Raw genomic sequence first — 15,792 nt, forward strand, 5'->3', positions numbered from 1 at the left:
AGGACTTTATTCACAACCAATTGTATAATCACAACTAATTAATAAGTGAACAATATTCTGTAAGGCAGCGGTCCCCAACCTTTTTTATGTCCATGGCATAGATTCCAAATTAACCATAGTGGTCTGTCAGTTTATGTACAAAAAATAATGATAAAAAACGATAAAAACTGGAAACAGATTTCACACCTGAGCCTCAACTCTCGCAACCTGGTACTAAACAACTAATGGACTGGTACTCTCCGTGGCCCGGGGGTTGTGGACCACTGTTGTAAGGCACGTACAGTGTACTATAACAATTAATTTCGGCTTTTATAGCTGGATTCTAGTTGATAAAAATCAACTAGTATTTAAACTAACTGAAAGTAACTTTTTCAAAAGAAACTGAAAAATATGCAAATAACCTTTTCTTTGATGCACCAAACTAAAGTTATAAATACATCAATAACTTTACTGACAGCAACTGGGGATTCACAATAAAGGTAATCATAACTAACAGTTTCTATCCACACAGATTATTTTAATCCTCAGACGTTTATCATATTTTAAATACATATTAAATATATTTGTATTGTATAATTATATAAAATATAAATGCAAACGGAAAGTAAAAAATGCATCACTGCAACTATATGGTTTGCTATGTTAGAAAAAATCCCAAGCACAAATAAAACAATCCTACCAATCAAGAAGCTCACCAAATTCTGATTTGATTTGCCAACTCCTCACTCTTTGACTTGATGTGAAGTCTTTTTATATACATGAGTTCACTGCTGAAATTTATTATCTCACATGATAGCTTCATCCAATAGGAAAGGACTACTCCCCTCATTTTTTTTTATTTCACAAGGCTATACTTGTGAAATCAGGTGCCATACATTAGGTTCTATACATTCAAAGATCTGTCATCATTCTGCCATTTGCTTAACAAACATTTGTGTTTTTCAATGACAAAAAAGATATTTTAATTATAATTTTAAACATAAAACTGAAATCCATCTATCCATCTTTCCATTTGCTTCCTCTTATCCTTTTCCAGGTCATGAGGGCCGCTGGAGCCCATCCCAGCTGTCACAGGGGGATAGGCAGGGTACACCCTGGACAGGTCGCCAGTCTGTCTATAAAACTGAAATGCGAGCACAAATATATATAACTGTATCACTAGCAAAGAAACTGTTTCCTGATTTTTCTGAAATTTTCTTGACTTCTAGTAGATTCTACTTTTCTTGTGGATTGTGTAGTTTTGAACTGTTCTGGAAATGAAAAAAAAGTAGGAGTTGTCCAGCTTTACTTGGTGCTGTTGCTGATGTCACTTTGGTCATAGCTCCTCTCGCTAAGTGTGGTGTACATAAGACTGGGCAGTTTTCCAATCACTCTCAATGCTTCTGGGCTCACTTTAATGCACTCCTAGTTGCAACACAAACGTATATGTGCAGTGCACTTGGTTATTGTTGTAATATCATTTGGTGAAATGTTTTTGCTATTGAGACTTTTACACATGAAGGAAAATTTCAGCACTTTTAAAGGCTTGGTTTGTTGGAAAGATTAATAGCATATCTGCTAGTGTCAGGGTATAATACGTTACTGTAATAACATGTCAGATAGTGAAATTAAAAAAAAAATTAATGTATTGTGTGTTTTTCTTAGTTTATGTTATTAATTTACCATGTCTTTAATTAGAATTAGTTTTCTAACTTTGTTTTTTTTTAATTTCATGTGTTATAATGTGCAGTCGGAAATGTTAATATTAGTCTACAATAAACCATAATTGTCTAACTCAGTGGTACGGTCAGATGTTTTTATGCACAAAGCAGACTTTTTTTTGTTGCACTTTTTTTTTTTTAATCAATTAATCTTCATTCAGTTTAACTTCATTGAGTCTTATTACTTGTAACTGTTTTAAACTAAAGGAAAATTTACAATCTCCATGTAGACATATGATCACTTGGAACATCCCTTTTTTGTGCTAGTGGTGAGTCACCAGGAATTTTGTCAACAATGATTTCTAAAGAAAAGGAACCAAAGGGTAGTGGAAGTTGGAAACTGAAAAAGTGAAGAAACTATTATTACCATCCACTTTTTCAGAACTCTTTTCATGCTAGTATTTTTCACTGCCTTCCCCTTTTCTTACCCACTTTCTTTAAAGCTTGCTGAAGGAGTTCATCTGCTGACTTCCCTTTCTCACTTGGCTGCACCCTCTACTAGAAGACATCAAGATTTGCTGGTGCTGCAAATGGCATCTTTTGCCATCCATTAACATGGTAAAAAGTGGCATCATGTTAATTCATGTCAGCTGCGTTCCCCATCTGTTCGCACTTCCCTCGTTGTCCTTCTTTGTATTTATGTCAGCGTCTCCCTCAGTCCTGTATTGCGATCTCCCTCCTGGTTGTGTGTCTCTCCCTGTGTTTCCCCAGGTGTTTAGAGTTCCCGGTTTAGTTTTGTATGGCTTTGCAGCTGAGCAGATAAAGCTGGTTTTGAGTTTAAGTCACATCTCTGCAGTCTGCATTTAGGTCAAACTAAGACTACGTCCACACTAGCCCGGATAGACTTGAAAACAGCGTTTTTGTCTTCGTTCACACTAGCATTTTCATTCGTTTTCACAGAGTTGTGCGTCCACATTGAAATGGCCGAAAGCGCTTACGTTCCAGTCCTGCGCAAAAGCGAGTCAGAATTAAAGAATTTTAAGAAAAGCTACTGACAGCCTAAAAACGATTAACTGATATTTATCTTTTTCAACACTGTGACGGAACAGCTCTGTTTTGAAATGTATGTGTTTTCGAGAGCGTTTTCAAAAGGCTGCATTTTTCCTTGAGGAAAACGGCGTCTCAGTGTGAACAGGAGGCCAAAGCGGAGAGAAAATGATGCGTCTTCAAATGAAAATGCATTAGTGTGGACGTAGTCTAAGTGCTTTATATTTAGCGTGCACACTGACTCACACTGACTCACCAGAAACACTTCCCTTATGCTTTGGAAATCTCTTTTTTCCTATTTCTGTTTTTGGTTTTTCTCTTCCCGTTGTGTTTTGTGTGCTTTTGCAGCGTTTTTCATATTGCTGCACTGTAAAAAATGGCAGTGAATTTGACATAAAAACCATGTAAAATCCCTACAGAAAAGTATAGTAAACTCAAAAACACAATTTTCCTGCTTCAATCACAGTGGACTTCTGTAAACTATTAAATATGATGTTTTTGTTATATTTACAGCATCAATCTGTGATTATAATCAAATTTATTGGTTAAAACTACAAATACTTTGAATAAAAACAGTGAAATACCTCAATACTCATAAGAAAACAATTATGTTAATTTGACATGCAAATATTGTAAAAATTATAGTTTTAGTCAGTTGTTTTTAAAAATACAAGAATTATATGTAAGTCACTTTACAACTGCATGGATATACTGGGCCTACTTTTAACATGATTCATGAAATGATGCAAATTCAGGGATAGGACTCATAAAAATGTTTTCACAGAAGATGTCATTGTGAACCTGAGAGGTTGCCTCTCTATTTATAGGCTATATAAAAATATACAATTAAAAGTGTTTACATTATGTGTGTGTGTGTGTTTTTTTTTAAATCATTCGGGCTATTTACAGCCTATTGTAGAGTAACCTATAAGAAATTATTATTATTTAAATTATTTAAGTAATGCTTCTGTTCAGTCATAATGCTTGTATTCTTTATGTTTCTTTTAATTGGGTGATTTTAACATCCATGTAGATGCTAAAAATGACAGCCTCAACATCGCATTTAATCTGTTACTAGACTCAATTGGCTTCTCTCAAAATGTAAAAGAACCCACCCACCACTTTAATCACACTCTAGATCTTGTTTTAACGTATGGCATAGAAACTGAATATTTAACAGTGTTTCCTGAAAACCCTCTGCTGTCTGATCATTTCCTGATAACATTTACATTTACAATAATTGATTACACAGCAGTGGAGAGTAGACTTTATCAAAGTAGATGTCTTTCTGAAAGTGCTGTAACTAAGTTTAAGAATATAATCCACCCACTGTTATCATCTTCAATGCCCTGTACCAACATAGAGCAGAGCAGCTATCTGAACGCTACTCCAACAGAGGTCGATTATCTTGTTAATAATTTTACCTCCTCACTACGTACGACTCTGGATACTGTAGCTCCTGTGAAAACTAAGGCCTCAAATCCAAAGTCCCTGACTCCGTGGTATAATTCTCAAACACGTAGCCTAAAGCAGATAACTCGTAAGCTGGAGAGGAAATGGCGTGTCACAAATTTAGAGGATCATCATTTAGCCTGGAGAAATAGTTTGCTGCTTTATAAGAAAGCCCTCCGCAAAGCCAGAACATCTTACTATTCGTCACTGATTGAAGAAAATAAGAACAACCCCAGGTTTCTCTTCAGCACTGTAGCCAGGCTGACAAAAAGTCAGAGCTCTACTGAGCCAACCATCCCTTTAACGTTAACTAGTAATGACTTCATGAACTTCTTCACAAATAAAATTTTTATCATTAGAGAAAAAATTACCAATAATCATCCCACAGATGTAATATTATCTACAGCTACTCTTAGTACCATCGATGTTAAGTTAGACTCTTTTTCTCCAATTGATCTTTCTGAGTTAACTTCAATAATTAATTCCTCCAAACCATCAACGTGTCTTTTAGACCCCATTCCTACAAAACTGCTCAAAGAAGTCCTGCCATTAATTAATTCTTCGATCTTAAATATGATCAACCTATCTCTAATAATCGGCTATGTACCACAGGCCTTCAAGCTGGCTGTAGTTAAACCTTTACTTAAAAAGCCATCTCTAGACCCAGCTGTCTTAGCTAATTATAGGCCAATCTCCAACCTTCCTTTCATATCAAAAATCCTTGAAAGAGTAGTTGTCAAACAGCTAACAGATCATCTGCAGAGGAATGGCTTATTTGAAGAGTTTCAGTCAGGTTTCAGAGCTCATCACAGCACAGAAACAGCTTTAGTGAAGGTTACAAATGATCTTCTTATGGCCTCTGACAGTGGACTCATCTCTGTGCTTGTCCTGCTAGACCTTAGTGCTGCGTTTGATACTGTTGACCATAATATCCTATTAGAACATGCTGTAGGTTTTACAGGTACTGCACTGCAGTGGTTTGTATCATATCTATCTAATAGACTGCAATTTGTACATGTAAATGGAGAGTCCTCTTCACCCACTAAGGTCAATTATGGAGTTCCACAGGGTTCAGTGCTAGGACCAATTCTATTTACATTATACATGCTTCCCCTAGGCAGCATCATTAGAAGACATAGCATAAATTTTCACTGCTATGCAGATGACACGCAGCTCTATCTATCCATGAAGCCAGGTAACACACACCAATTAGTTAAACTGCAGGAATGTCTTAAAGACATAAAGACCTGGATGGCCGCTAACTTTCTGCTTCATAATTCAGATAAAACTGAGGTTATTGTACTCGGCCCTGAAAATCTTAGAAATATGGTATCTAACCAGATTCTTACTCTGGATGGAATTACCTTGGCCTCCAGTAATGCTGTGAGGAACCTTGGAGTCATTTTTGACCAGGACATGTCCTTCAACACACATATTAAACAAATATGTAAGACTGCTTTCTTCCATTTGCGCAACATCTCTAAAATTAGAAATATATTGTCTTAGAGTGATCCTGAAAAACTAGTTCATGCATTTATTACTTCCAGGCTGGACTACTGCAATTCACTATTATCAGGATGTCCTAAAAACTCTCTGAAAAGTCTTCAGCTAATCCAAAATGCTGCAGCAAGAGTACTGACAGGGACTAGAAAGAGAGAGCATATTTCTCCTTTTTTGGCTTCCCTTCATTGGCTTCCTGTTAAATCCAGAATTGAATTCAAAATCCTGCTCCTCACATACAAGGTCTTAAATAATCAGGCCCCATCTTATCTTAATGACCTTGTAGTACCATATCACCCAATTAGAGCACTTCGCTCTTGCACTGCAGGCCTACTTGTTGTTCCTAGAGTATTTAAAAGTAGAATGGGAGGCAGAGCCTTCAGTTTTCAGGCCCCTCTTCTGTGGAACCAGCTTCCAGTTTGGATTCCGGAGACAGACACTATCTCTACTTTCAAGATTAGGCTTAAAACTTTCCTTTTTGCCAAAGCATATAGTTAGGGCTGGACCAGGTGACCCTGAATCCTCCCTTAGTTGTGCTGCAATAGACGTAGGCTGCCAGGGATTCCCATGATGCATTGAGTTTTTCCCTTCCAGTCACCTTTCTCACTCACTATGTGTTAATAGACCTCTCTGCATCGGATCATATCTGTTATTAATCTCTGTCTCTCTTCCACAGCATGTCTTTATCCTGTTTTTCTTCTTTCACCCCAACCGGTCGCAGCAGATGGCCGCCCCTCCCTGAGCCTGGTTCTGCCGGAGGTTTCTTCCTGTTAAAAGGGAGTTTTTCCTTCCCACTGTCGCCAAAGTGCTTGCTCATAGGGGGTCATATGATTGTTGGGTTTTTCTCTGTATTTATTATTGTGCTATCTACTGTACAATATAAAGCGCCTTGATGCGACTTTTGTTGTGATTTGGCGCTATATAAATAAAATTGAATTAAATTGAATTGAATTGAAAAACGGCAATAAATATGGGGAGAGTTGGAGAGCTCACTTGTCACACTGGCTGTACAGGCTCGGGCGGGGATTCCCGGGATGTGGAAGAAACGCTGAGATCGATCTCCGTAGGAATCCTGGAAATGCTGCTTCACAAACAGGTGACAGGTAAGCGGGTGATGGATCCGGCTGAGGATACAGGACAACAGGTAAGCAAACAAAATCCAAGACATAGGTTGGCCGTAATGCACACTGCTGAGAATTAACAGACAAGTTACCACTCGGGGAGGTAGCAATACTCCGACACCAGACGTCTGTTGCGCTGCTCCTAAATAACACTCCATCAAATGACGTCTGATGTACCGCCGGTGTGTCAGCATCCCGTGACACACCGCCCCGCCTACCTGTGCTGAAAACAGAAGCAGACCCCGTGACACCACACCAGAGAAACCCCACCAACTCCTAATACCAATGGCTGGAGGGTCCCATCTTTCAGTCTTGTTTTGCTTACTCCTGGCTCTTTTAAGGGCGCTAATCAATTTAGCTCACCTTTCTGCATCTTTGGGAATACGGTAAAACGACGCACCTTTCTTTTTTCCTCGTCAATTTGTACAACCTGGGGCGCAACAGTTATCAACCATGGTTAGCCTCCTACACCAGTCAGCCGATTGCTGCCAAAATGGGGGGGGGGGGGGGGGGGGGTAACCTGTGTGACGCCATCTCCTGGAGCTCTGGGAGACACTTAAAAAAGTGGAGGATTTTGGTTTTGTGAGGAAAGATGAGAGGTAAATCGATCATCAGCATTATATGAATCATGATAAAACATGCCTACCCCATGTTTTGGGTTCCTGCAACTGGTCTGTTGGGTTATTGTCTCCCCAGAAACACTTCCGTTGTGTTTTTTCCTATTTGTGTTTTTGTTTTTCCTATTTGCGTTTTCTTTTTTCCTATTTCTGTTGTGTTTTGTGTGCTTTTGCAGTGTTTTTCTTATTGCCCTTGTTTTCTTAAGTTTCTTAACTGTACAACTGGCCTTATGCACTATCCCACCTACACGCATGAAACTGTGGGGCCATTGTAATGGGAGATGTTGAATAGATAGTGAGACGTCTTCTGCTTATCAAGGGACGTAAATCTCTAAATGAGATTCCTAGTCCATGGTTCATGGTAATCGTTTGTAGTTTTGTGGCTCCCATAGTGCTGTTCAATGTGCATCACAGTATTATTCTTGTTCATAGCATACCATAAAATTATTGAGTTATTCCAGTAGTGTAGTTCAAGTAACCAGGGCTTCATAGTCTTATCGTAGTACATGGTATATCATAGGATTATTTGTGTTGTGGTTCATAGTTTGCCTTTTTTCCTTGCTCTTAGTTCATAGTTCTACTCAGTAAGTAATTCTTGCATTTGTTAATTTATTTACCAATTTATTTGCACCTCGCTCTCTGTAATAAAAGTTGGTTGTGCACCCATTCTCCGTGCCTCCGAGTGTTGTCTGCTCCCGAGTCTGTTCACCCCATCTTGGCTGCCTGGCCATGACAAATAGAAATTATCTAAAAGTATCTAATTAAATTGCTATGTAGATATACAGAAAAAACCCACTGTGTGTTGGAACAGGACTCTACCGCAAAGAGAGTGAACACACAGGCCTGCTGGGTTTCATTTTGGACTCTGTTTTAGACTCATGGCCAGCCTCCTGAGCATTTTGGGTTTTGACGCTGTTTTTGTTTTGTTTTGTACTTGGTAGTTTCTCGTCTTGTGTTAGTGTATTTTGTTTCCTCCCAGTCTCATGTGTAATTAGTCCCAGCTGTTTCCCCATTCTGGTCTTCAGTCCCCTGTTGATCTCTTGTACTTATTGTTTAGTTTGTCCTCCACTCAGTGTCATGTTCTGCCTTATCCCTCGCTGTGCGTTCTGCCCACCCAGTTAGTTAATGTGTTTTTTTCTAGACCATCCTCAAAAGGGAGGTCTGGGCTTCTCTTCTGAGGCTGCTGCCACCACGACCCACCTTCAGTAATTGGAGGAAAATGGACAGATGAATGGATAAACATTATCAAGAAAGAATGATGCATTAGTAGATATTAAATCACAATGTTAACACGGAAAAAGGTTTACAATTTATTTGTGCCATTTCAACATTTTCTTTTTGTCTTCTGAAGGCTGATTTCAGGCTGGGCATAATTGAAGAACCATACAAAATGTTTAAGTTGTTTTGCACAGTTTCAGGAGACTTTAGCATGTAAAACACTTTGTAGCATTTTTACACTAAAATTCACTGTTTGTCATTTTTTTTAAAAAATATGTAAGAGATATTGTATAAGAATATAACCAAAACCTATATTCAGATATTCAGATATCATTATTGTTTTCTAATAATTAGATAAATGTAAATTTCATTTTCATTTGAAAGATGCCACAAATTAACTTTTGACACTCCACAAATCTGCAACATGAACAAGAGATGGAGCAGAATCAGGCAGATTTTTCAGCTCATGACTGACGAGCAAAGCACCTTTTACTCATCATGACTGACACCCTTGGAGCAATTGATCCACTGAAATATTAGTTTCTCTGAAAACCAGCATCAGATGACCACATTCATTGTTGTCACTTATCCAGCCTCTCAGAGAAATCTTCATAGCTTCTTGGTTGCCTCCATAAAAAGTCAAAATAACTTTCTCAAATAAAATCTGGCAGTCAAATGCCAGCTTTGACTTGGATGCTAAATACAAGACATCTGTGGCGTTGTCTGTTGCACAGTTGTCTATGGTGACTGAGCCGTTGCTGAAAGTGAACATGTAAATATCATTTCCATCACCTCCAACCAGATAATCTCCACCAGTGGACACCAAGATGTCGTTACCATCTGAGCCTTTGAGAAGAGAACTTTCATAACCAGACACTAAGATGTCTGAATAGATAGTACCGATCACAGTTTCCACATCCTTCAAAACGTCGCCCTGAGCGTCAGCACAGTGGCCTTGGCCTGTCAGCAGGTTAACATAAACTCCTTCATGCTTCTCATGATCACCCCGATAGAGAACTGAGTCTCTGCCTGGACCTCCGTCCACCAGATCAGCTCCTGGTCCAGGAAGGAAGACGTCCAGGCCAGAGTTTCCCATCAGTGTGTCATTTCCATCTTCACCAAAAAGAGTGTCGTCACCTCTCCCACCAATCAGAATGTCAGCTCCATGTCCTCCTACCAACGTGTCATCTCCATCACCTCCATCCAAGGCATCATCCTTCCACCCACCAATTACAGCGTTGTCTCGGTTGTTGCCTATTATAACATTAGACTGGGAGGGACAGCCTTGCACTGTGTGAACTTCTGACAGATTTCTCTGAGAGCTGAGGTCCAAATGACAGTCCGCCTGAAACTGTCTGAGAGTCACTTTGAAAGCTTCTACCTGATAGAAAGAGTCACCTGCAGATGAGTTCAGAGATTTGAGTTTGAAATGGACCCCATCAGAGCTCTGAAATTCTAGATGCTGATGTTTTTCACCATTACTGTAGCTGAGCAGACTGAATTCTGATCTTTCCTCTTTTGTCAAGATTGTAACATCAATATCCTCTGTTGATGAGTCCAGTATAATTCGACTTCCATCAAGGAAATCCATATCTACCAGCACAGTGTCAGATTTCTGATCTTTTGCAAAGTTATCAATGACGATGTTTTTCCTATATCCGTGTTTGATTATGTAAGTGTCTTTCCCTTCCCCTCCTATCATCAGTGCCCCCCCGGTGTATGGATCTAGTAAATTCTCATTGCTGTTTCCAACCATGATGTCAAAACCTGAGGAGCCGTACATTTCTTTCACTGATTCAACATCATTCATAATCATCACTTTTCCTTGGAAAACACAAAATTTGTATATGTCTGAATGTGTGCTTCTCTGAGTGTAGCAAGGCAGATTTTTACTATCAGTTTGTATGTTGTATAAATATGACCTTCGCTGAAGTAGTTCAAGACTCTGGTTTCTGTAATCAATGGTTAAAGGTAGCATTAAATCCCGCCCACAGCTGCTGATGCTGGGCTTCAGTCCAGCTGTTATTCCATTACTGGTCTTGATCTGCAGGTGCTGGTAATTCTTTGATTTAAACCAGTTCTGTAAAATAACAGTTCTTCTGCCCTGTACCTGAATGATGATGCTCTGACCTTCACATCTACATGTTATATGCTGATATTGTTCTTTAAGGAAGAGCAGGTCCAAGGCTAGATCTGGTGATAGATTGTTGATGGTTTTCACGCCTTGACCTGGTGTGATGACGTACCAGTCCTCTCCTCCTCTCCCCTCAATGGAATCTTCTCCTAATCCAGGGACAACAACATTGTGTTCTTTGTTTCCTTTGATGACATCATTATAGTTTGACCCACGGACCTCTGTCACGCTCTCCAAAGCCTCATCCTTCTCAAGGTCCACCTCCAGAGGAGATGGGGAGCTGCTGTAGTCAATGCTGAGGCTCTTTATACATTTGGTGAAGGTGTTCCTCTGCAGGCAGTCAGCCTTGTTATCTGACACTGTGAAGGTGATGAGATCCTTTGTGATGAACAGTAAATGTCTGTGTGCTGATGATCTGAACCAGTTCACTACAGAAACATGAAATGCTGTGCTGTCATGGTGAGCCTCCAGATGAACATCATCACCTTCTACCCTGACTCCAAATGTATGAAGATTTGCTTCTATGATGGCCAGGTCAGTTTTCTCGTCTCTGGAGTAATTTTCAATCAGCACTGAGGAACGTTTTCTGCCTTTCACCATGTAAATGTCTTCTCCTTCAGCACCAATCAGACGATCTTGCCCTCCTCCCCCATCTATCAGGTTACTTTCTCCATTTCCAATGAGTTTATCATCATACTGAGACCCAAAGATCTTTGTAACTGTGCGTAAAAGTGGCTGTGATGCATCAACAACTTCACCGTGTGTCTCGAACATCTTGTTAATTGCTCTGGCCACCAGCTGAACTGAAGAAACCACCCTGGAGGAAATTTCAAATAAGACTCCGTCTCCTGACATCATGTTCATGTGACGATAATCTTCTCCTAAAAACCAGTTTTGTATTCTTACAGTATGACTGCCCTCATACATCAGCACAACATCGTTTCCTGATTTAGACACAGAAATCTGGCTGTAGTTGACACTGAAATGAAGAGTGTCCTGTGCTCTGGAGGGATCGTAGTTGTTAATGATCGTTTTCCCTCCATTTTCAGGGATGATGAAAGTGTCTTTTCCTCCTGAGCCTTCAACATAACTTTTCTGTGGACCGAGGAAAAATGTGTCATCTCCTGGTTCCCCATAAAGTCTGTAATAGTAACTCAACATGACTTCAATCATGTGTTCGTCCTGTTGTTTCTGAACTGCAAAAAATCGATTAGACTCTCTGTTTCCCCTGTATGTCCCGTATCTTGAAGAGGTAAGATTTTTATAACCTGAAACCACTGTCACAGATCCAGCTGGTATGAACATGAGTATTTTTTTTTCATATGTTGTGTGCTCTAATCCACGTGACTCTCCCAGACCAAGAATTATATCTTTGCTTCCATCGGTGTTAATATTCCAGCATTGTCTTCTTAGACTCTCATCATGAGAAACAAAATAGTCCATGCAGAGCTCAGACTCACCCTCATCAGTGAGGCAGAAGTTAATACCTCCTCCATTCCAGGAGGAGGCGCCAGCAGTAAAATCAATGGCTGTCATTCCATCCTGTTGCTTTGTGACTTTATAATATTGGTGATAATCTGAGATCTGTGCAACAAGTCTTCGTCCCTCCTCAATTTCATCATAATGCCAGTCATAAAACACACTAGCCACATGTATAGCAAAGTGCATAATCCCTTTCTCAAAGCCAACAAAACCAGCTGCTATTTTTTCTAAAACTCCAGCGTCCGCTGGGAGGCTGTTCAGTTCATTCTGGATACTCATATAAACATCATCATTGGCCATCCGCACAACTGATAGAGCCAGATTTAGAGGTGCAATGATAGGTGCCAGTTCAGGCTGAGCAAGCTCAAGAACATCTAACTCAATCATGCTAAAATCTAACACAGCATCAGTGTATCCCAGAGCATCTCTTCTCTCCAAATCTTGTTCCAGATTGTAGATCCCAAATCCAATTCCCACTATTGGTATAACTGCCATAGTGGCCTTCGCAGGGCTCCTCATGATCGTTGTTGCAGCTTTTGCGATTCTTGACTCTGAGGTCAGAGCTTTGCTTGCAATAGCAGATGTTGTCATAGCCGTCACTCCATGAACTGTCTGCAAAGACCCCGTCACACCATCTTTGATGTTTCCCTCCTCAAAGGCACGAGCAGCTCCTTTCAGTCCCAGCATGAGACCCATAGTTCCAACAGTAGTTCCAGTCCTCTCTACATACTTGTTGACCTGATGATAGGATCCTGAACTGTGCTGCTCCATCTCATGCACTGATGTCTCAATGTTTTTCCACACCTTTTCACTGTAATGTTGACTCTCTGGAGATAAATTAACCCTGAACTCCATGGGCTCAGCATCAGCTCTCTCTGACAAGAGCTTACATACAAGCTGTCCACTTTCTATTTGGGCCGTTCCCTCCTGAAGGTGCAGTCCTGCCAGAGTTTCACCATATTTGTCCTTTAGTGCAGCATGGACTTCTTTAGCCAATGATGCAGATGCTCTAGAGAAATAGGATTCATGTTTGAAGGTATTTTCTAATTCTGAGGCTGAATTCAGGTCTCGCATTGTGACGTAGTCATCATCGTATCCTCCCAGTGTTCCAGATGTGGAAGGTTTCCTAAAATCTCCAGATGTTTCTACAATACTGGGAGATTGCTCAATTTTTTTTTTGTAATTTTGGTAATCGGCTAAGAAGGACTTTTCTGTGTTTGAGTTTTTTCCAAATATGTTGTACCCTGTTGCTATTTGATCAATTTTTTCATGTACAATAAAATCATCATTCCACTTATCAAAAAGGTTATATTCCAATTGTAAGAACTCTTCTTTTGAGTCAGTGAATCCCCGTTTTTCTGGGTCAACCCAGCTTCCTCCTCTTGCCATTGAATGCTCTTCAAATAAAAAATTTAAGCCGTGTTTACTTTTCTCATGCTTTTGACTGAAAGCCATATCCAAGGCCATAAGAGTCAAAGGGAATGTTCGGAAATTCCTGGCAGATTCAGATATAACTGATGCAGTGAAATATGTGGTGAACCAGGACTCAGTTGATAGTTTTTGGTCTTCCAGTCTTCCTCGAAAAACATCTGTGTACTGTCCACGAAAAATATTTCTCACATATTGAGCATACAATTGTTTTTGTTGTGTTTTACGGACATTATTCATGTCAACTTTTATAATGTTGCCTTGTATGTCTTGGTAACTTTGGTGTTGCACCTGTGCACTAATAATCCTCTTAATTCCATCAATTATGTTGTTGTCTCTTTGATTGTTGTCAAGCCTTTTTCCAACTGGGTACACGTAGAGATTTTTAGGGTTAACTTCCTTTATCCAGTCATTGATCCTAAGATATGTTGTCCTTGTTTCTCCATTCTTTGCAAAGTGATGAATTATATTTTTAATGTCTTCTCCTGTGTTAATCTGATAACATTCATTAAGGACTTGTCTTTTTTCACGTTCATCATCTATCCACCTTATAGTCGCTCTAGTTTTCCCATTTTCAGTCGTTTCTTCTCTTTTCCCTATTAAATATTCTCTTATTTGATTTGCGTCATTGACATTGATTGTCGCTGGTACTGGTTGATCTGAGTGAAAGATTCCCCAAGACAGAGCCTGAAGTTCATCAATGGCAGATTTAATCTTGGTAACTTCATTTTGGTCAATGTTCTTAAAAATATCTGGGTTAACAAATCTCTTTGGTTCATCTGGCCAGCTGTCTTCTTTTTTGACACTTTGTTCTGGTTTTTTGATGCCCTTCTTTTTTTTGAGACCCAGAAAGTTTCTTTCATTGGTAAAAACAGCCTCTCCTTTACTTCCAGGCTCATTTCTCATTATTACATCTCCGTTTCTATCAAGTATTGCCACCACTTTCTTGCTGTTGTCTTCATGTCTCCATTGCAGCCCCTCTGGAGAGAGTTCTTGAGTGATTTTCTTTCCTGTGTGTGTGACTTGGATGAGAGCGTCCCTCACATGAAGCTCTGTCTTGATGCAATTTTCATGGAGATCCCTCAGCAGAGTTTCCATGAATGATCGGTCTGATCCGACCTCACAGGCCACCACACTCGTTGTTTTGATTTTATCACTGCCTCTGTTTGTCCTTTCAATGATTTTTGCCACATCTCCAGAACTGTATCCTGACAGTCTCATTTCTCCTGAGTTGTCTCTTTGACCATGGCCTACCAGCACCAGTCTGCTGTCCTCTGACAGAGACACTGGTTCACCATGGATACGTTTGGGTCTTTGGTTTTCATCAAGGACATAGACAGAACTAACTTTTGGATGTTTCTCATATAAATATTTAGCAGCTTTTATGACCACAGGGTCATTTTCCATCATTACGATCTGCTGGTGGTCATACTGTGTGCTGTGATCAGTTGGTCTTTGTGGGATTTTGAAGCTGTAAACTGAGTCAGGTCGATCCATTACCTGGTAAATCTGCTGATTGTTTTGGTTGGTTTCTAAGACTGTTTGGATGCCGCGGAGCATAAAAACCCGAATGAAGCTCTGTTGGAACTGTGTGGTTGTGTTTCCATCAAGAGAGAAAACTGGAGCCGCTTCCAGAGATGGTTTCAGCATCAACTTTGCAAGTGAAGATCCATCAAGTCCAGACACAGTTTGTCCATCTTCTGAAACACTTCCAAATATTTTCACTACAGTGTAGCTGTCTGCTGTTGGTACACAGGAGTCGTTGAACAGGCAGTCCTTGGTGACTTTCACGGAGTAATGAGGATCCATGCTGTATTCCTGCTGGACTCTGTCACTGGTTGTTTTTTCTGTGTCGGTCATGATCAGAAGTTTTTGGTTGTAGCTGTGTGAGATCTCTGAAGCACCCAGCAGCCAGTCTTGTATCTTCTGTTTGTCGATATGTGCCAAGAAGGTGGTAAAGTCCTGAAAAATGAAGCAAAGAGTTAAATCATGTAGACATCAGAGGGATTCAATTCAATTTTATTTATATAACCTGAAATCACAAGAACAGTAAGGTAAAGGTAAGGACCCTATAATAACATAAAGAAAAAAAAAGAGAAAGAAATCAGCTGGGCAGGTGCACTAATGACATGGTGTCTATTTATTCTGCAGTG

This window comes from Oreochromis niloticus, linkage group LG3, assembly GCF_001858045.2.
Source record: "Oreochromis niloticus isolate F11D_XX linkage group LG3, O_niloticus_UMD_NMBU, whole genome shotgun sequence".
In the NCBI taxonomy this organism is placed as follows: Eukaryota; Metazoa; Chordata; class Actinopteri; order Cichliformes; family Cichlidae; genus Oreochromis; species Oreochromis niloticus.